Below are 22,803 nucleotides of genomic sequence, written 5' to 3'. Positions count from 1 at the left end.
GGGACCATGCATACCATGAAAGGGGAGTGAGGGGACCATGCATACCACGAAAGGGGATTGAGGGGACCATGCATACCACGAAAGGGGAGTGAGGGGACCATGCATACCACGAAAGGGGATTGAGGGGACCATGCATACCACGAAAGGGGAGTGAGGGGACCATGCATACCACGAAAGGGGGGTGAGGGGACCATGCATACCACGAAAGGGGGGTGAGGGGACCATGCATACCACGAAAGGGGGGTGAGGGGACCATGCATACCACGAAAGGAGGGTGAGGGGACCATGCATACCATGAAAGGACGGTGAGGGGACCATGCATACCATGAAAGGAGGGTGAGGGGACCATGTACACTACGAAAGGGGGGTGAGGGGACCATGCATACCACGAAAGGAGGGTGAGGTGACCATGCATACCGCGAAAGGGGAGTGAGAGAACCATGCATACCACGAAAGGGGAGTGAGGGGACCATGTATACCACGAAAGGGGGAGTGAGGGGACCATGCATACCACAAAAGGGGGGTGAGGGGACCATGCATACCACAAAAGCGGGGTGAGGGAACCAGGCATACCACTAAAAAGGGGGGTGAGGGGACCATGAAAACCAGGATTGGGGGGTGAGGGGACCATGCATACCAGGAATGAGGGGTGAGGGGTAGCATGCATACCAGGATTGGGGGGTGATGGGACCATGCATACCAGGATTGGGGAGTGAGAGGACCATGCATACCAAGATAGAGGGGGTGAGAGGACCATGCATACCAGGATAGAGTGGTGAGAGAACCTTGTGTACCAGGATACAGGAGTGAGAGGACCATGCATACCAGGATAGGGGGGTGAGAGGACCATGCATACCAGGATTGGGGGGGTGAGGAGACCATGCATACCAGGATGAGGAATAGGGTGCCATGCTTACCAGGGACCCTTCTAACACACACTTAGAGACCCTTTAAGAATATCTCTTAAACACTATGACTCTCATAGCTAGAATTATATTGAAATAGTACTTATTGAGTCAAGATGACATTTGCTTACAGTAAGACTTTGAACATATTAGAACATATTAGATAAGTTGTACATTTCTTTGGGTCAACACAACCTGATAACTGATAAACACGCAAAGTCACTTAGCACAGTATTGATTGAGGTAGCTAATGACAGTTAGAATATAATTAATTAGATAAAGGCTTAGCAACTATGGTGGCTAAAGATGAAGATTAGACTTTAGACTCTCGTCCACGTCTAAGATCAGAGTCACCTGATAAGAAAATGGTTTTCTGTATGTTTACCAGCTTACTCATGTATTTTAGGACATTTCACCATAATTAATAATTACTATCCAATTCTGATATGATGTAATGATGTAATGTGTACGCCCAGTCTGGCAGTGGATATAAGCCGGACCAGTTGCAGTAAACCTTCAGATGATTTTGCACCCAGAGATACTTCTCCTGTGTTCATATCGTCTCATTCTGCTCCGATCGAAGCATATCTGATCCGGAACCATTCCAACATACTAGAAGGGTCCCAAGAGGCCCACCCAAACCCATCATTAGGCGTCCCTGGGTGGGCTGGTGAAACAGAGGACACCTAATATCCGAGACCCGGCAACGCACTGAGGACTGAAGGACACACAGACTATATCACTGGTGAAGGTAAGAAACTTTATTTCTTACAAACTCTGTGTCTCCATCTGTCTCACAGTCTGCAGACCGGATCCTGGGTATGCTATAGCCGTCTTCTTACATTGCCAGCTCATATTATTTGACAAGAACCATATAATAACAGTATATTGGAATGGTTAACCACTTTGTTATATGTTGAAGTGCAAACTGTGTGTGCATGAAAGTGATTGACACATGAGACTCCTTGAATGAACTGAATGACCGTGTGTACGTTATAAGGATTTAAACATACAAATCCTGAGTGCAATAAGGGAGTCCGACTAGGTGTGCCAACAGTATGATCCTTTGGTCAATTGGCACCAAGGATATAGTAAAGGAACATTAGAAAGTGAAAGCACATAGTCACACGTGAAAGGATGAGATAAGCTGAAACTATAATATTGTGCTGCTGTTGATTGAAGCTACGCAGAAAGACTGGAAGCAAGTAGTCGGGCTTGTCCTGTCCGTGTCTTCAGGTGGCCTATGGTTTGCAACAGTCCAGCAAATATTTGGGGAGACTGCAAGTTGAGCAATTGTGGTGAAAATTCTGCGAAATACGTGCATTGTGCCTGAAAGAATTGTGTCTTTTACGGAGTAAGTTTGTTTACCCCCTGTCTTGTCTTGTCTTGTGCAAAACCAGCCACTCCTACTTGGTGCTAGAAGATCTTGAGAGAGTTTGGGTCATATTAGCCTGCCTGTGGTTAACAGGGTTTGCTCTCTGGTTGATATATAGAATTGCTGAGTATACTAGGCTCAACTTTGAGACTGTGCCATTTCTCGCTGAGAGGCCACAACAAGGATTAAGTAGCGAAGTGACCCAGGGTAGTCACGTTGGCCAAAGCACTTAATCATAATTCCAGAGGTAACAACGGTCCACTACCTCAGCTGTAATAAAGACAGCTCTGGTTCTGACAAGTGAGGACACATAGCAGGAAAACGGCCTGCACGCCTCAGCTGGGGATCACAGCTCTGGTTACGAAAAGTGTGGACAAAAACGGGCGCTATAGACAGCCAGTTTTGAGGGGCCAAGAGTGGTGGGCACAAAATAATATCGCAAGTACAGAGAAAAGTAGGCATCAACCAGAGAACGAGAGAGACAGAGAGAGAGAGAAGATAGAAAACACAGGCAGGAAAGTGTAACACAGAGAGCTCAGAGCACCAGGAGGGTTGTACAGCACAGGAGATAGTTGAGAAAAGGAAAGTTTGCTGTGAAGGATTCATGTAAGTTGTTGAAAGGTTTAGGGATGGAGAGTGAGCCACTAGATTCCTCCCTCTGGGAGTCAGCTCTAGCAACAAGTATGGCGTGGATCACTGACAATAAGTTGGTTCCACAAGCAAGGGCTTGGGCAGAAGCAGCTAAAGAAATGCAAATGGAATGTTGTTGGATTAAGAAAGAAACCCCGAAAGGAATTAAGTATGTAAGGAAAGTGAAGGCCTCCACCATATCAACTCCATCTCATTGCCCCTGTCTCAACAGGTCCAGATGGATGGGTATGTGTGGGTGGACAGCAAAACCCCGATTGGCGTGAACAATGTTCTGCCTGCGGGAGACCAAGACCCCACACGGGTGGAAGCAGAGGAAAACTACTTCCACCACCCCAGGAGGGGACCACCAGTAAAAGAACATTTACCAGTAACTGAACTGTTACCCAGGAGGGTATTGGCACCGTTGTGCCCCATTGTTTATCTTGTTGCCAGTTTTTGCCTAGTTTTGGGCATCAGTTTTCCCCTTTTATACAAAACTACAGTGATCATGAACTTGAAATGATTCACAAACTTTCCTGTAAATAGTTTGCGCCTCTTAAGGTGCTCTCTCTTGGTTTTACATGAACCTTCTTCAAATAAGGACTACCTCAGACCTGGAGTTCTGCTCCAATTACAAGGACACTGCAAGACATCCTGGCTGGACCAGTGTCTATATCACTGGAGTAACTACCGGGGTAGCAGCCGAAGCGGTTGCTTTGGGGCCCGGCCTATATAGGTGCCCGGGTCCCCGGCTCCGATCGGCGCTACCCGGGTAGTGCAATTAAGTACATACTCACCTCTCCTGCATGTCTCTTGCAGCCCCCCCCTGCTTAGTCCATCTTCTCAGCACTGTTTGTCCTGCTTTCAGCGGCCGCTCATTACATATGCGCATATGTAATTGTGGTTCATTACATATTCGCATATGTATTGAGCGGCACCACGTGGACACTGAAAGCAGGAAGAGCAGTGCTGAGATGGAATAAGCACGGGGGGCTGCAAGACACATGCTAGGAGAGGTGAGTATAACGGAGGGAGCCATATTCACCTGTCCCCTGTTCCACCGCTGCGCGTCCCTCTGCTGTCTTGCTTCCTCTGGCAGTGACGTTCAGGTCAGAGGGCACCATGATGTAATTAGCAGGCGCCCTCTGCCTGAACAGTCACTGTGCAGGGCCGGCAACGCTGAGGAGCAGCAGCTGCAGCTGCAGAGACGAGGTGAGTATATAGGTTTTTTTCTTCTTTAATTGAGGCAGCGGCAGCAGCATTGTAAGGGGCCACTAATGACCGTGCAGCATTGTAAGGGGCCACTAATCACTGTGCAGCATTACAAGGGGCTACTAATCACTGTGCAGCATAAAGAGGGGCCACTAATCACTGTGCAGCATTACAAGGGGCCATTAATCACAGTGCAGCATTACAAGGGGCCACTAATCACTGCAGCATTACAAGGGGCCACTAATCACTGTGCAGCATTACAAGGGGCCACTAATCACTGTGCAGCATTACAAGGGCCACTAATCACTGTGCAGCATTACAAGGGGCCACTAATCACTGTGCAGCATTACAAGGGGCCAATAATCACTGTGCAGCATTACAAGGGGCCACTAATCACTGTGCAGCATTATAAGGGGCCACTAATCACTGCAGCATTACAAGGGGCCACTAATCACTGCAGCATTACAAGGTGCCAATAATCGCTGTGCAGCATTACAAGGGGCCACTAATCACTGTGCAGCATTATAAGGGGCCACTAATCACTGCAGCATTACAAGGGGCTAATAATCACTGTGCAAAATTACTAGGGGCCACTAATCACTGTGCAGCATTACAAGGGGCCACTTATCACTGCAGCATTACAAGGGGCCACCAATCACTGTGCAGCATTACAAGGGGCCACTATTCACTGCAGCATTACAAGGGGCCAATAATCACTGTGCAGCATTTCAAGGGGCCACTAATCACTGCAGCATTACAAGGGGCCACCAGTCACTGTGCAGCATTACAAGGGGCCACCAATCACTGCATTACAAGGGGCCAATAATCACTGTGCAGCATTACAAGGGGCCACCAATCACTGTGCAGCATTACAAGGGGCCACTAATCACTGCAGCATTACAAGGGGCCACTAATCACTGTGCAGCATTACAAGGGGCCACTAATCACTGTGCAGCATTTCAAGGGGCCACCAATCACTGTGCAGCATTATAAGGGGCCACCAATCACTGCAGCATTATATGGGGCATATGTTATTATGGAGCATGTTATAGGGCCACCATTATTCACTATGCAGCATTATTAGGCATATTTTTGTATGGAGCATCTTATGAAACCCATCATGAACTTTATGGAGCATCTTATGGGACCCATTTTATTTTTGAAATTTACCAGTAGCTTCGGCATTTTCCACGCTAGGCTTATACGCGAGTCAGTAAGTTTTCCCAGTTTTTTGTGACAAAATTAGGGGGGGTCGGCTTATACAAGGGTCGGCTTATACACGAGTATATACGGTGCATTACTGCGGCGCTCTGGCGGGTGCTGTGGCCAACGCTGTCTTGGGGGCCCGCCGGCCCGGTGCGTGTAGTGTAGGGGATCCGGGGCCCCGGTGGAAAAAAATGTACACTATGATTTTGCAGCCTACGCTGAATTTCTGTGCCTGGTGTGCGGAGCGAAGCACATATTGGGCCCGCCTCCCTGCTTGCAGCCAGTGTATTGCTTCAGACTAGTTCAGTCCCGCCCCTTCCCTGAGCCCTCGCTGTCTATTAGCTCTTTGCAGAGCTGCCTGCCGCATGGACCTCTGGGAAATGTAGTTCCTGGAGGTCGGTTTGCGCGGAGGAAAGCAGGCAGCCCTCACTGTCTCAGCTTAATTAATGCCAGGCCAGCCACTCAGCCAACTCTAGTATGCATTATCGGTAAGATGGTGCGTCTAGAAGGGGGTGCGTCTAGAAGGGTGTGTATCTTGAAGGGGGTGTGTCTTTGAGGGGGCCCCGTTTAAAAGTTTGCTATGGGGCCCAATCAGTTCTAGTTACGCCCCTGGTCTATATCACCCAAGAATGATTGCCTTTAATGTCTTAATAATTAATGCTTAGTATTTTATAAATATTCAGGATTGAGAGTCCTCAGTAGTTGATAACTTTTAACCCCTTCATGACTAAGCCTATTTTGACCTTAATGACCAGGCCATTTTTTGCAATTCTGACCAGTGTCCCTTTATGAGGTAATAACTCAGGAACGCTTCAACGGATCCTAGCGATTCTGAGATTGTTTGTTTGTGACATATTGGGATTCATGATAGTGGTAAATTTAGGTTGATAATTTTTGCGTTTATTTGTCAAAAAATCAGAAATTTGGTGAAAATTTAGAAAATTTTGCAATTTTCAAATTTTGAATTTTTATTCTGTTAAACCAGAGAGTTATGTGACACAAAATAGTTAATAAATAACATTTCCCATATGTCTACTTTACATCAGCACAATTTTGGAAACAAAATATTTTTTTGTTAGGAAGTTATAAGGGTTAAAAGTTGACCAGCGATTTCTCATTTTTACAATACAATTTACAAAACCATTTTTTTAGGGACCACCTCACATTTGAAGTCACTTTGAGGGGTCTATATGGCAGAAAATACCCAAAAGTTACACCATTCTAAAAACTGCACCCCTCAAGCTACTCAAAACTACATTCAAGAAGATTATTAACCCTTCAGGTGTTTCACAGGAACTAAAGCAATGTGGAAAGAAAAAATGGACATTTTAATTTTTCCAACAAACATTTTCTTTTAGCATCAATTTTTTCATTTTCACATGGGAAACAGGATAAAATGGATCCTAAAATTTGTTGGGCAATTTCTCCTGAGTACAACGATACCTCATATGTGGTCATAAACCACTGTTTGGGCGCACGGAACAGCTCAGAAGGGAAGGAGCGCCATTTGACTTTTTGAATGGAAAATATGCTGGAATATTTAGTGGTTGCCATGTCGTGTTTGGAGAGCCCCTGTGTGCATAAACATTGGAGCTCCTCCACAAGTGACCCCATTTTGGAAACTAGACCCCCCAAGGAACTTATCTAGATGCATAGTGATCACTTTGAACCCCCAGGTACTTCACAAATTGATCTGTAAAAAAAAAAAATACTTTTTTTTCACAAAAATTTTCATTTAGCCTCAGTTTTTTCATTTTCACATGGGCAACAGGATAAAATGGATCCTAAAATTTGTTGAGCAATTTCTCCTGAGTGCACAGATACCTCATATGTGGTCATAAACCACTGTTTGGGTTCACGGCATGGCCCGGAAGGCAAGGAGCACCATTTGACTTTTTGAATGGAAAATTAGCTCCAATCGTTATCGGACACCATGTCGCATTTGGAGAGCCCCTGTGCACCTAAACATTGGAGCTCCCCCACAAGTGACCCCATTTTGGAAACTAGACCCCCTAAGGAACTTATCTAGATGTGTAGGGAGCACTTTGAACCCCCAAGTGCTTCACAAAAGTTTATAACACAGAGCAGTGAAAATAAAAAATATTTTTTTTTCCTCAAAAATGATTTTTAGCACACTATTTTTAATTTTCACAAGGATAACAGGAGAATCTGGACCACAAATCTTGTTGTCCAGTTTGTCCTGAGTACGCTGGTACCCCATATGTGGGGGGGAACCACTGTTTGGGCACACGGCAGGGCTCAGAAGGGAAGGAGCGCCATTTGACTTTTTGAAATGCAAATTACTTCCAATCGTTAGGGGACACCATGTTGTGTTTGGAGAGCCCCTGTGTGCCTAAACATTGGAGCTCCCCCACAAATGACCCCATTTTGGAAACTAGACCCCCTAAGGAACTTATCTAGATGTGTAGTGAGCACCTTGAACCCTCAAGTGCTTCACAAAAGTTTAAGACGCAGAGCCGTGAAAATAAAAAAAAAAATTTTTCCCTCAAAAAATTATTTTTTACTGCGCAATTTTTTATTTTCACAAGGGTACCAGGATAAATTAGACCCCAAAATTTGTTGTCCAGTTTGTCCTGAGTACGCTGGTACCCCACATATGGGGGGAAACCACTGTTTGGGCACACGTCGGGGCTCGGAAGGGAAGTAGTGACATTTTGAAATGCTGACTTTGATGGAATGGTCTGCGGGTGTCATGTTACATTTGCAGAGCCCCTGATGTACCTAAACTGTGGAACCCCCCACAAGTGACCCCATTTTGGAGACTAGACCCCCCAAGGAACTTATCTAGATGTGTGGTGAGCACGTTGAACCCCCAAGCGCTTCACAGAAGTTTATAACGCAGAGCCGTGAAAATAAAAAAGATTTTTTTTCCTCAAAAAAAATGATTTTTAGCTAGCAATTTTTTTTTTCACAAGGGTAGCAGGATAAATTGGACCCCAAAAGTAGTTGTCCAGTTTGTTCTGAGTACGCTGATACCCCATATGTGGGGGGGATGACCACTGTTTGGGTACACGTCGGGGCTCGGAAGGGAAGTAGTGACATTATGAAATGCTGACTTTGATGGAATGGTCTGCGGGCATCATGTTACATTTGCAGAACCCCTGATGTACCTAAACTGTGGAACCCCCCCACAAGTGACCCCATTTTGGAAACTAGACCCCCTAAGGAACTTATCTAGATGTGTGGTGAGCACCTTGAACCCCCAAGTGCTTCACAGAAGTTTATAACGCAGAGACGTGAAAATAAAAAATATTTTTTTTTCCTCAAAAAAAATGATTTTTAGCCAGCAATTTTTTTTTTCACAAGGGTAGCAGGATAAATTGGACCCCAAAAGTTGTTGTACAGTTTGTCCTGAGTACGCTGGTGCCCCATATATGGGGGGGGGACTATTGTTTGGGCACACGTAAGGGCTCGGAATGGAAGTAGTGGCGTTTTGAAATGCAGACTTTGATGGAATGGTCTGCGGTCGTCATTACGTTTGCAGAGCCCCTGATGTGCCTAAACAATAGAAACCCCCCACAAGTGACCCCATTTTGGAAACTAGACCTCCCAAGTAACTTATCTAGATGCCTGGTGAGCACTTTGGACCCCCAAGTGCTTCACAGAAGTTTATAACGTAGAGACGTGAAAATTAAAAAAAAAAATTTTTCCACAAAAATATTTTTTTAGCCCCCAATTTTTTATTTTCCCAAGGGTACCAGGAGAAATTAGACCCCCAAAGTTGTTGTGCAATTTTTCCTGAGTACGCTGATACCCCATATGTTGGGGTAAACCACTGTTTGGGCACACGTCGGGGCTTGGAAGGGAGGAAGCACCGTTTAACTTTTTGAACGCAAAATTGGCTGGAATCAATGGTTGCACCATGTCGCGTTTGGTAACCCCCTGATGTGCCTAAACAGTGGAAACCCCTCAATTCTAACTCCAGCCCTAACTCCAACACACCCCTAACCACAGCCCTAACCCCAACACATCCCTAACCCTAATTCCAACCCTAACCATAACCCTAACCCCAACAGACCCCGAACCCTAATCCCAACCCTAACCATAACCCTAACCACAAGCCTAACCCTAATTCCAACCCTAACCCTCATTCCAACCCTAACCCTCATTCCAACCCTAACCCTCTTTCCAACCCTAACCCTCTTTCCAACCCTAACCCTCTTTCCAACCCTAACCCTCTTTCCAACCCTAACCCTCTTTCCAATCCTAACCCTAACCCTCTTTCCAACCCTAACCCTCTTTCCAACCCTAACCCTAACCCTCTTTTCAATCCTAACCCTCTTTTCAACCCTAACCCCAACCCTCTTTTTAACCCCAACCCTAACCCTCTTTTCAACCCTAACCCTAACCCTCTTTTCAACCCTAACCCTAATGGAAAAATAAAAATAAAAATATTTTCTTTATTTTATTAGTTCTGCCTACCTATGGGGGTGATAATCGGGGGGTTTATTTACTTTTTCTTTCATTTTGATCACTGTGAGAGTGATCAAAATGAAAGAATGGAATCTGCAGCCGGCAGATTCGGGCGGGCGCACTGCGCATGCGCCCGCCATTTTCAAAGAAGGCGGCGCCCATCATCCGGACCCGAGGGACACCGGGAGGGATGGGGGGACTCAGGAGGTACCGGGGGGGTGAGGGGGGGATCGGAGGCTGGCGGGGAGCAGAGGGAATGGGAGGGGGGCAGATGATGACAGCGGCGGCAGATCGCAGCTGTCATTCAGTTGCGGGGGGGGCGATCGCCGGTGGGGGGGTGGAATCGGTGTCTCCAGCCATGTCCGATGCTACAGCAGCGTCGGACATGGCTGGATTGTAATATTTCATCAATTTTCATTGATGAAATATTACTATCGCTCTGATTGGCTGTTTCACTTTTAACAGCCAATCAGAGCGATCGTAGCCACGTGGGGGCGAAGCCACGCCCCCTGTGGTGAATTACAAAGCCCCCTGTATCTGCGGGTCGGGTGACCTTTCAGTGACCCCGGTCACCCGACCCGCAGGGGGGCTTTGAAGTCATGACGCCACATAGGCGTCACTGGTCAGATTTGAACCAGGTTTCATGACGCCTATGTGGCGTCATTGGTCGTGAAGGGGTTAATGGCTAACTGAAAAGATGGTAATACATTGCAAGCTTTCGAGACTACTCAGGTCTCTTCATCAGGCTAGACTAATACAAAATCTGAAGTCACATATTTATGCACAATACAGCCTAGAAAAAATGCAATAGATAAGACAAGTGACGTGAAGCAGAACTATCAATATGGGAGAGGGAGAAACATAAATATAAACATTGGACCAGTTCATAGATAAGGAGTCTGGATGTTTTATAGTCCTCTGATTGGGGTCTAGTTCTGTGTTGCCCCGCAAGGTTTTAAAAGGAAATTCCTTAATTGATGTAAAAAGACATAAATCCATGCGACACATTCATTCCAGCACTGAGAGTGTCAAAGTTCGTCATAAATTTGTACTCCCAAACTCGTCTCTCTCTCTGAGATGTGAAGTTACCTTTCAATACCAGTAATTTCATATCCATGCTGCTGTGATCAGGGATACAGAAATGTTTTGCCACAGGTAGATCCATTCTTTTTTCTCTTATTGTGTGACGATGAGCATTCATCCTTGTTCTAAGCTTTTGCCCTGTCTCCCCCACATACAGACCCCCAGTTGGACATTTAGTACAAATAATTAAGTACACCACATTAGATGTAATGCAGGTGAAAGTACCTGGGATCTTGTAGTCCTGATGTGAGTTGGGGATCTTTATCTTGTCCGTGGTCATTATAAATGGACAGGTTTTACATTTTTTCTGAATGAATGTGTCGCATGGATTTATGTCTTTTTACATCAATTAAGGAATTTCCTTTTAAAACCTTGCGGGGCAACACAGAACTAGACCCCAATCAGAGGACCATAAAACATCCAGACTCCTTATCTATGAACTGGTCCAATGTTTATATTTATGTTTCTCCCTCTCCCATATTGATAGTTCTGCTTCACGTCACTTGTCTTATCTATTGCATTTTTTCTATGCTGTATTGTGCATAAATATGTGACTTCAGATTTTGTATTAGTCTAGCCTGAAGAAGAGACCTGAGTAGTCTCGAAAGCTTGCAATGTGTTACCATCTTTTCAGTTAGCCATTAAAAGGTATCAACTACTGAGGACTCTCAATCCTGAATATTTTTCTATCCACTGGCTAACACGGTACAAAGATATACATCTTTCTAGTATTTTATAGTGAAAGCATTTCTTCTACAAGAATAAGTTGTAGTGGTAGTCTTTAATAAAAATGTTGATAGCAGTAGAGTATAGTTATGGCATTAGAACAGATTTTCTATAGGATTTAGTTGGCAGTAATGTTTTAGTAAAAAAAAAAAAATGTGAAACTCTGAATAAAAATGTTGAATTCCGGTGACGAACCAGAAGTCAGCGTTTGTCACATATGGGTCTAGAAGAAACAGCAGAATGTGAAAATGTGAATGACAAAAGAAAAAGGTGTTGAAGTGAAAATGGTAATAATTGAACTGGTAGTGAACTTCTTAGCAAGGCTTAATGCCAATAGCACTTTAAATTAGGTAAAATGTTAAATTATAGGTAGTCTGTTAACTTGTTCTGCAACGTTTAGGAATCAGTGCCTCCCATATTGGGAAGTTTAGTTTAAAAATTGTTTACTTGTTAAAATGCATTTTAAAAATTTTGTATGTTCCTTATGTAACATCTTACTACTCATTTGTTTACAGCCCACGGACGTGCTGCGGTTAACGGAGGGGGTATGTGGCTCCCCTGAGGGTTCAGCCGCCGCAGAGGTACTGCACCTCCTCCTGAGGTGTAGTATCCCACTCTCCAGGTAAGATGGTAACACCTGACCAGCCTCCAACACCTGCATCCCACACAAACACTGTAGTGTAGCAGAGCAACCTTCATGGCTCCCTGCTTGGAACACGAAGAGTGCTGGGAGGTGGGTGGAGCTTAGACTGCATATGAGAGCGCGAGAATATTAGGAAAAGGTCAGTCTGTGAGAGAAGATCCCCTGAGAGGGATGGAGTGAAGGAGGTGCTGCAGCAGACTCCTGTGACCTGGAGCTGCTGGCAAGGGAAAGAGAAAAAGAAAGCCTGAATCTTCAGAAGAAAGAAAGTTTAGTACGGAACGTAAGGAGAAGAGAACTAGGGACTAGGGTCAGAGCAGAACCCTTCCTCAAGTATGAAGCGCATGGCCGGGGTCCGGTCCCCGAGGCTGTTTGTGAAACTAATGTTCCAGCAGCAGACACCAGAGGAATAGGAGCTGTGACCACTCTATTCCCACAACAGACTCGAAGACACGGTGGCAAACTATGTGTGAGCCGGGACATGACGGATGGAGTTCCCGAAGCAGGCTACAGTCACTTGTCATGCGAGTAGAGTTCAAAGGAACATCTGAGAGGAGGAACTTGGGTTTAACACACAACTACAAGTACTTCAATTTAAGCGCTAGAAAGGAGACGTTCAGAACAGGCACACGAAAGGGAGAGCTGGAAAGGCTAATTCCGTCTGCCTGGGAGTTGGCTGAGCCCTTGATCTGGAGACCGCAGCATTGAAGCGGGCACCTGTCTGTGCCAAGAACGTGAGTAAAAGAACTGGAACTGCATTCATCTGTCTCATTGCCTTCTTCCTGCGCCAACCCACTCAGCACTGCTACATCTCTGTGCCTAACACTGCACCATCTACTTCTCCTCACTATCTCCTCATTTGCCAACCTCATCTACTCTGCCCTGGGACTACAGCCCTACCTGTGGAGGGCTACAACATCATTGCTGCACCACAACATCTGTCCCAGAGAAGCAACCCTGCAGCGCTGGTCAAACTGACCAGAAACCACAGGTGGCGTCACAAATCATCTCAACAACTTTATCCCTATCACTCTACCCCTTTTACATTAACCGCCTGAGGCCACGGACTGGGTCACTGCCACTGTGACATCTCCCATTGAAATCAACGGGCCCGGCACCGAGCACCCCACGGCCTCTGGGGGCGAGTCAGAGGCAGTACTGGAAATAATATCTAGAATGGGGAAATCATACTCTTCAGAGCAAGACCTGGGAGCACAGTATTTTAGGACTATAGAGTCAGGGATGCACTTTATGCTGACAACTTTATCTTCCAAAAGGTAAGGGAGAAAACAAGGGGAACTGCTACCTTGGATCTAATCCTTATAAACAGGGAGGAAATGGTTGAGGAGGTAAAAGTGGCTGGGACCCTAGGAGGTAGCGACCATGCTATTTTAGAATTTTGGATAACTAGAGGCGGAAGACCTGTGAAGACTCAGACGTCAAGGTTAGATTTCAGAAAGGCAGATTTTAAGGGATTCAGAAAGAGAATTGGAGGGATCCAATGGCTGGATATCCTTAAAGACAAAAATGTCCAGGAAGGATGGGAAATCTTGAAAAATGAAATTCTCAAAGCACAGTTGTTAACAATTCCGAAAAGAGGGAAGAATAGGAAGCAGTTAAGGAAACCAGGATGGATGAACACAGAACTTAAGCACATGCTAAAAAGGAAGAAAAAAATGTTTATAAAATGGAAAGAGGGAGGCATATCTAAAGAAGAATATAATGCTGTCTGCAGAACCTGCAGGGCACAAATCAGATTAGCTAAAGCTGAAAATGAATTGAGGCTTGCAAGAGATGTCAAAAGCAATAATAAAGGATTTTGGGGATATGTCAAAAGTAAAAGAAAAGTCAAAGATGCTATAGGATTTTTACAGGATGAAAATGATGAAATGGTAAGACAGGATGTTGAGAAGGCTGAACTTTTAAATTCCTATTTTGCATCTGTTTTCTCTCAGAAAGGAAATGTAACATCAACTGTTATTCACTGTCCTATTAAGGGAATAGAAGAATCCAGGATATCTATAAACAGAAAGATAGTGAGGAAACACTTAGCTAGCCTAAATGAATTCAAGTCTCCAGGTCCAGATGAATTACACCCCAGAGTACTGAAGGAGATAGCAGAAGAAATTTTTGAACCCCTCTCTATAATCTTTGAAAATTCTTGGAGAACAGGAGAAGTGCCAGAAGACTGGAGAAGAGCAAATGTTGTTCCTATCTTCAAAAAGGGGAAGAAGGTGGACCCAGGTAACTATAGGCCGGTGAGTCTGACTTCTATACCAGGAAAGATCTTTGAAGAAATTATTAAACAACATGTATGTCAATACCTGGATAAGAATGAAGTGATTAAACAGAGTCAGCATGGGTTTGTAACTAATAAGTCATGTCAGACTAACTTAATTTCCTTCTATGACGGTATCACTGATTGGGTGGATCAAGGAAATGCTGTAGATATAGTATATCTTGACTTCAGCAAAGCATTTGACAAAGTCTCTCATACAATCCTTATTGAAAAACTGATTAAGTATGGAATGGACAAGGCAACTGTTAGGTGGATTCATAACTGGCTTAGTGATCGGACCCAAAGAGTGGTCGTAAATGGCTGCACATCCAGTTGGAAGAATGTCTCAAGTGGGGTACCACAGGGCTCTGTCCTGGGCCCTGTATTGTTCAACATCTTTATCAACGATTTAGATGAAGGCATTGAGGGTAAACTGATTACATTTGCTGATGACACAAAGCTAGGAGGGATAGCTAATACTAGAGAAGAGAGAGAGAGGATTCAAAAAGATTTAAATAAACTGGAGAAGTGGGCAGCAACAAACAGAATGGTTTTTAACAGGGAGAAATGCAAAGTACTACATCTGGGCAATAAAAATGGAAAAAGCATATATAGAATGGGAGGAATAGGGCTAAGTGACAGCACATGTGAAAAAGACTTGGGTATACTAATAGATCACAGACTGAATATGAGTCAACAGTGTGATGCAGCAGCAAAAAAGGCAAATGCAATTCTAGGATGTATTAACAGAAGCATACAGTCTAGATCACGTGAAGTCATTATTTCCCTCTACTCCTCTTTGGTCAGACCTCATCTGGAATATTGTGTCCAGTTTTGGGCACCACATTTTAAAAAAGACATCAACAAACTGGAGCAAGTTCAGAAAAGAGCGACCAGAATGGTGACCGGTCTGCAAACCCTGTCTTATGAGGAAAGGTTGCAGGATTTGGGAATGTTTAGTTTGCAAAAGAGAAGACTGAGAGGAGACTTAATAGCTGTCTACAAATATCTAAAGGGCTGTCACATTGTAGAAGGATCAACTTTATTCTCATTTGCACAAGGAAAGACTAGAAGCAATGGGATGAAACTGAATGGGAGGAGACACAGATTAGATATTAGAAAAAACTTTTTGACAGTTAGAGTGATCAATGAGTGGAACAGGCTGCCACGAGAAGTGGTGAGTTCTCCTTCAATGGAAGTCTTCAAACAGAGGCTGGACAGACATCTGACTGGGATGATTTAGCGAATCCTGCTTTGAGCAGGGGGTTGGACCAGATGGCCCAGGCGGTCCCTTCCAACTCTACGATTCTATGATTCTATGATTCTATGATTCTATGATTCTTGAGAGGTCTGCATGCATGGTGTCAGGCAAAGGTGGAAGAATCCACGATCTCTCTCCTAGATGTAATACAGGGCCCCAAAGATACAGTGGAACTTTTCTGGGGGAACTTGAAGCTGAGACACAAAGACTTGGGTTATGAGGAAATGGGAGACGTAGGAAGGAAACTTTTCCATGGAGCTTTCATGGCAGGGCTTAGACCACAGCTCAGACAAAAGGTCCAGGCAGCTAAGCCTGACTGGAGAACATGCACAATAGAAGACCTGGTGTGGGTGGCAAAAGGGGTTGAATTAGACCAGAGGCTAAAGCCAGTACCAATACAATATGTTTCCAATGACATTCAGACAGGTCGGAGGAATAATTCAGCCAGGAAAGACCGGCGACAGATGGAGTGTTATAATTGTGGGAAGATGGGCCTTATTAGCCGTCAGTGCAGACTGCCCAAGAAAGACCCTAAAAAGGACAACCAGACCAAGACTGACGCTCCAACCCAAAACCCACAATAGGAAACAGGCAACCCCGTAGCCATCTATCCCCTTAGGGCACCCTCACACCCAAGCTCACAAGGGGTAGTCTCAGTACATCTCCCAGGTGGTAGAAAAATTCCATTCCTGGTGGATACGGGGGCAGCCACAACAGTTATCCTCCAGGAACATGTCAGACCATCAGACATATCAGATGATACCATCTATACCCAAGGTTTTGAGGGACTAATCCAAGAGTGTAAATTGACTAAACCACTGCCCCTCAAACTAGTTGACCACATGTGTATGACCAGATTACTGATCAGTGACAAGTCCCCTGTCAATTTGCTAGGTTCTGACGTTCTCCAAGCACTGCAGGCACATATTATATATGAGCCGGATGGTACTGTTAAATTGACAGCGGGGATTCCAGAATTTGCTCTGTGCAAAGTACTAGCATTTCTGCACATAGCTGACACCCCCTCCCCTCCTGAGAGTGATGAGTCACTGGCACAGGTCCCAGACACCCTGTGGGCAAAGTCCAAGACTGATATTGGACATATGCCAGTCCCTCCAGTAATGATTCACCTGAAGCCGGGAGCAACCCCCACAAATCAGACAGTATCCACTAAGCGCTGCGCAGGAAGAAGCCATAGGGAAAAATATTACAAATCTCATTGCTTCTGGGGCTATAAAACCAACAAAGTCTGTAGCCAATACTCCCCTGTTTCCAGTAAAATAAAAGGGCAAGAAAGGGGAGCCAGTCACTTACAGGATGGTACATGATCTCAGAGCCATAAATGCTGTTACCGAACTACTGACACCTGTAGTTCCAAATCCTCACACTATTCTGTCACAAATTCCGATCACTGCAGCGTGCTTCACTTGCATTGATTTAGCAAATGCTTACTTTTCTGTGCCTTTACATCCTGACTGTCAATACCTGTTTGCTTTCACGTTTAGGGAACAACAGTATACATGGATGGTATTACCGCAAGAAGCTCACAACTCTCCCACCCTGTATACTGCTGCATTGCAACTTGTTTTGCAGGATTGGATCATTACGCATGCTGAGGTAGTTTTACTTCAGTATGTGGATGACCTACTCCTTTGTGCCCCAAACAGAGATGTATGCTGTGAAGCTACAATCTCACTGCTTCAGCACCTCTCTTCCAAAGGGTGTAAAGCATCCAAAGAGAAGTTACAGTTTTGTCAGCTAAAAGTTGTATTTCTAGGACATTGCATCTCACAGGGAGCACGCCACCTGACAGAAGATAGGAAAAAGGCAATTGAACTGCTAAAGCCACCCACAGGGGTTCAACATCTACGCACCTTCCTGGGGTTAGCGTCATATTGTAGGCCTTGGATTCGATCTGCATCCATTCTCATGCAGCCACTCTGATTGTCTACCCACATAACCTTTTCAGCTGAATCAGGAAGCTTTAGACAGTTTCTACTCACTCAAGCTAGCAATTGTCTCCGCTCCAGCCTTGGGCACTCCAGATTATGCTAAACTTTTTCTCCTCTACTGTACAGAGATGCTGGGACATGCTACAGGGGTCCTAGCCCAGAAACATGGCCAACACAACAGGCCTGTAGCATACTACTCTGCTCGGTTAGATCCTGTTGCTCGAGGAGCCCTATCATGTGTCCGTGCAGTAGCAGCTGTCTCACTTTTACTAGACAAAGCCTCAGAGATTGTGCTGGACTATCCAGTCATGATCTACACTATACATGACTTACACAGCATCCTCAGCCAGGTTCAACCCAAACACATTGCTGTAGCCAGACATCTTAAGCTTCAGTGTGCCCTCTTAATGCCTCCCAATGTTACTCTAAAACGATGCATGACTTTGAATCCAGCTACCCTAATTCCAATTGATGTAGCAGATTCAAAAGTGGGAGAAGGACAAGGGAAACCACTGTTTTTACAAAAATTGTCAGAGGATGAACTATTTGACGCGTACCATGAACATGACTGTATAGCCCTTATGGCTCAAGAAACAGCAGTGTTTTCACATGTGACCGATACACCTCTCGCTAATCCAGATGTTGAGTTTTTTGTAGAAGGATCACGGAGTATCGGTGAAGATGGCCGCTTCTACAATGGGTATGACGTGGCCACACAACATGAGGTAGTAAAAGCAGAACCACTCCCTCCTCACATGTCTGCACAAGAGGTGGAGTTGACGGCACTCATTGAAGCGCTTAAAGGGGCTGAAGGTAAACACTGCAACATTTACACAGATTCGAGGTATGCTTTTGGAATAGCCCATGACTATGGGCCCATAAGGAGGGCAAGAGATTTTCTTACATCAGCAGGCATACCTATCAAACATGGGCACCTCATTAAACAACTAATGGAGGCACTTCTGCTCCCAAAGGAGGTTGCCATCATCAAGGTAAGGGCACATGCAAAACTCTCTACGAAGGAAGCAAAAGGCAATGACAAAGCAGACCGAGCAGCTAAGGAAGCCGCCAGAAAGCCGAGGCAACATATGACCTCTGGGGCACCTCCACTGATCATGGTAAGCACTGAGTGTAAGCTGGATTTTGGAATTTTGCAGGCTCTTTCTCGGCAGGCTACCGGGGAAGAGAAAAAGAGCTTAGGACCGTGAAGGTTTGTGGATGGTGGGACAACGGGTATGCCTCCCAAGGTCCTTGTACCTCATGATGGCTCAGGTGGCCCATGGTCCAACACACCTGTCCAAGAATGGCATGTGTTCTTTGGTGGATAAACAATGGATCGTCCCAGGTTTCACAACAGTTGCTGCTAGATTCACACAGGCATGTCTAACATGTGCACAACACAATCCAGGAAGTGTAGTGAAAGTACCACAGAAACACACACCTAAGCCCCTCTACCCATTTCAATGACTGCAGATTGACTTCATACAATTACCAAGAGTGAGAGCGTATGAGTATATGCTCGTGTGTGTTGATCTCTTCTCAGGGTGGCCAGAAGCCTTCCCGTTGCCAAAAGCTGCTGCGAGAGCCACTGCAAAGAATTTGATGTCAGAGGTCTTCTGTAGGTTTGGACTTCCTGAAACCATAGAGTCCGACAGAGGTTCCCATTTCACCGGAGAGGTATTGCAGAATGCTATGCAAATGTTGGGTGTTACACAAGCATTACACACCCCATACAGACCCCAAGGGAGTGGGAAGGTTGAACGGCTAAATGGTACACTTAAGTTAAAAATTCAGAAAGCAAGTGAAGAATTAGGGAAACCTTGGACAGAATGTTTACCTTTAGCTCTCTTTTCCATTACATACACGCCCAACAGGAAGACAAAACTCTCCTCATTTGAGGCTTTGTTTGGGTCAGCACCTAGGTTAGTTTTGTACTTCCCACAGACATTGCAGCTACAATGTGATAACCTCACCGGTTATGTGCAGGGCCTCCAGAAGAGGCTCTCACTCATGCATAAACAAGTTTTTCATTCTATTCCAGGAAAGAGAGTCAAGAAGGAACCCATTCTCTGCAGCCAGGAGACTGGGTGGTGGTCAAAAGACACACGAGGAAGCCACTAGAGCCCAGATTTGACGATCCCTTTCAAGTACTCCTCACCACAGCCACATCACTGAAGCTCAAGCGAAAACCTACTTGGATCCATGCCAGCCATTGCAAGATCCTGGAACGCAAGAGTGATGATTCTGCTCCTGATGATGCTGATGGCCCTACTCCAAAATTGGCAACTGACTCAGATGAAGCAAAATAATATTTCTAAAACAGCAGATTACTTTAAACTTGATTTTAAGAAAAATGTGGACTGGATAAATTATGTTTATTATAATCAGCAGAGATTCATAAAATACACTAGGGAGGCATTGAGTGAAATAGTGTGTCAGTTAGGCCCAGTTTCCTCTGACACCACAGCAGAGCACAAGAAGAAGTAGGTTAGAGACAACATACCATGGTTGAGAATAGGATATGATCTCCCCACCATAGGGAGAATTCGGCAGAAGAAAAGAAATCAAAGTCCGACACTGGCATTAGGCCTTTGAACGTACCCATATGTCAAGGGAAGAATCATATCTGTTCTCAAAAGGGGGAACTGACAGGGTATTCAGAGACCCTTCTAACACACACTTAGAGACCCTTTAAGAATATCTCTTAAACACTATGACTCTCATAGCTAGAATTATATTGAAATAGTACTTAATAATTCAAGATGACATTTGCTTGCAGTAAGACTTTGAACATATTAGAACATATTAGATAAGTTGTACATTTCTTTGGGCCAACGCAACCTGATAACTGATAAACACGCAAAGTCACTTAGCACAGTATTGATTGAGGTAGCTAATGACAGCATATAATTAATTAGATAAAGGCTTAGTAACTATGGTGGCTAATGATGAAGATTAGACTTTAGACTCTCGTCCACGTCTAAAGCCCCATTACACATAGCGATATCGCTAGCAATATCACTGTAACGTCACCGATTTTGTGACGTAGCAGCAATATTGCTAGCGATATCGCTATGTCTGATACTTACCTCCGACCGGCTCCCCCCCTGCTCATCGCTGGTCGCGCGAGAACGTCCTGGACCATTTCTCGTCGGGCGCTTCCTGCTGGGCTTCCTGTGGCGCAGACGAGGACGCGTGGACGCGGGCGGGAGGACGTCAGGATCGCCGCGTCTGACAGGTAAGTAGCGACCCCCGACCCCTGCTATGTCGCTGGTGAGATCTACCTGTGTGGCAGCTCACTAGCGACCACTTAGCGATGCACCAGCGATCCATATCGTTGTCGGGATCGCTGGTGCATCGCTAAGTGTAACGGTACCCTAAGGTGAGAGTCACCTGATAAGAAAATGGTTATCTGTATGTTTACCAGCTTACTCATGTATTTTAGGACATATCACCATAATTATTAATTGCTAACAAATTCTGATATGATGTAATGTGTACGCCCAGTCCGGCAGTGGATATAAGCCGGACTAGTTTCAGTAAACCTTCAGATGATTTTGCACCCAGAGATACTTCTCCTGTGTTCATATCGTCTCATTCTGCTCCGATCGAAGCATATCTGATCCGGCACCATTCCAACATACTAGAAGGGTCCCAAGAGGCCCACCCAAACCTATCACCAGCATAGGGATGAGGGGTACCATGCACACCAGGATAGGAGGGGGGGCAGCACATACCAGGATGGGAGACCATATACCAATAAAAATGCTCACCACCCGGGCGTAGAACGGGTTCATAGCTAGTAGGTTTATAAAGAGACAATTTCTTTGCTAATAATATGTTATTAGTAATATGACTATTAATAATAAGAAATCTATAAAATCTATTTAAAAAATCAATATATCAGTATATTTAAAATATAAGAATAAAAAGTAAAGTAGAGTAAGTCATGCACAATTATCCTCCATTGTGAATCATATTACTGCTGACATGTAAGTAGTGGCTTTAGGTGGATATAATTGTTGCCTCCTTTGTGTCTTTGTTCCCATGCGGATTTTTATGTCTAGGATATTTTTATTCTGAAATGCCATTGATGGAGTTCTGCTCTTCAATTTGCTATTAATTACCATTTTGTGAGTGATTAAAGATAATGGTGTGACATATATGTCTCATGTGGTGAGTGAGACTCTTCAACCGTGATTTCATATTCTTGGTTTTCTTGCCTTCAAAATCTAAAAGTTGAAGGGAAGAAAACCTGAAAAGTCAAGATAGGGAGCAGCTATTTCAGAAACAGTGACAGATCAGTGGAGCGATACCCAGGCTGATATACCTGGTAGAAACATTTATAGCAAATTAAATATATTGGGTATATGGTTGGCAAAAATAAGTATCTTTATTTATTTTGAGGAAAAAAATGTTGCTACTTGGAAACAATCAGCAGATTGCTGTTAATTGATCCACTATTCTTATATCGATTTAATATTTTGAAGTTTGGTTTGATAGGTTGGCTCAATAACACATACAATGGGTAAACCAGGATTAGAAAAAACATGGTGCTGTCCTTCCATAATAGTGGACTCTTGTCAATGGGTTGTGTAAATGTAATGTAGGTGCCTGGATGCAACGAGCAGAGGTCACGAGGCAAAAATAGCCAGGAGTTGATGTAATGGTATATAGAACAGTAACTTTAGAACAATTAGTGTTAGTAGATATGCAAGTTAACAGTATAGGAAATAACAGGTTTAGGCCTGTTTCACACTTCAGTTGTTTGATGCCAGTCAAAAATCTGCTGTTTTGCAAAAAAAAACGATTCCACCTTTTTTTTTGGCAGATCCGCCTTTTTTCCCATAGACTTGCATTAGCGGCGGATTTTGACGGATGGTCATCCGTTGCATCCGTTTTTTGACGGATCCATCATAATTTTGGCTTCCGCTGTCTGGAGTGGACGGACAATGAAACGTTTTTTGTGTGCATTAAAACAGCGGATAGTAACGGATTCGTCGCTGTCCGCCATGCGTTATAATGGACGCCTATGGGTGACGGATCCGTTGCCAATCTTTAATTGGCGGAATCCACCAACAGATCCACCTTTTTATACTGA

General features: G+C 44.6%; 1 long non-coding RNA gene across 3 annotated transcripts in view; it reads left to right on the top strand.

The window, feature by feature from the left end:
• LOC141086565 (uncharacterized) overlaps positions 1-21,863 on the top strand; it is a 113,177-nt gene extending 91,314 nt beyond the window's left edge. For 2 of the 3 annotated variants that reach the window (XR_012231611.1, XR_012231612.1), the window contains exons 2-4: positions 12,087-12,193; positions 19,246-19,379; positions 19,744-21,863. This is a non-coding gene — a long non-coding RNA (uncharacterized lncRNA). Of the gene's footprint in view, positions 1-1,419; positions 1,657-12,086; positions 12,194-19,245; positions 19,380-19,743 lie in introns of those variants that run through there. The other variant, XR_012231610.1, reaches the window with a different exon arrangement.
• Positions 21,864-22,803: the final 940 nt, after the last annotated feature.

Source organism: Dendrobates tinctorius, unplaced genomic scaffold, assembly GCF_039654945.1.
Source record: "Dendrobates tinctorius isolate UK_male_01 unplaced genomic scaffold, ASM3965494v1 ptg000032l, whole genome shotgun sequence".
NCBI lineage: Eukaryota > Metazoa > Chordata > Amphibia > Anura > Dendrobatidae > Dendrobates > Dendrobates tinctorius.
This window is presented reverse-complemented; position numbering and strand designations above follow the sequence as displayed.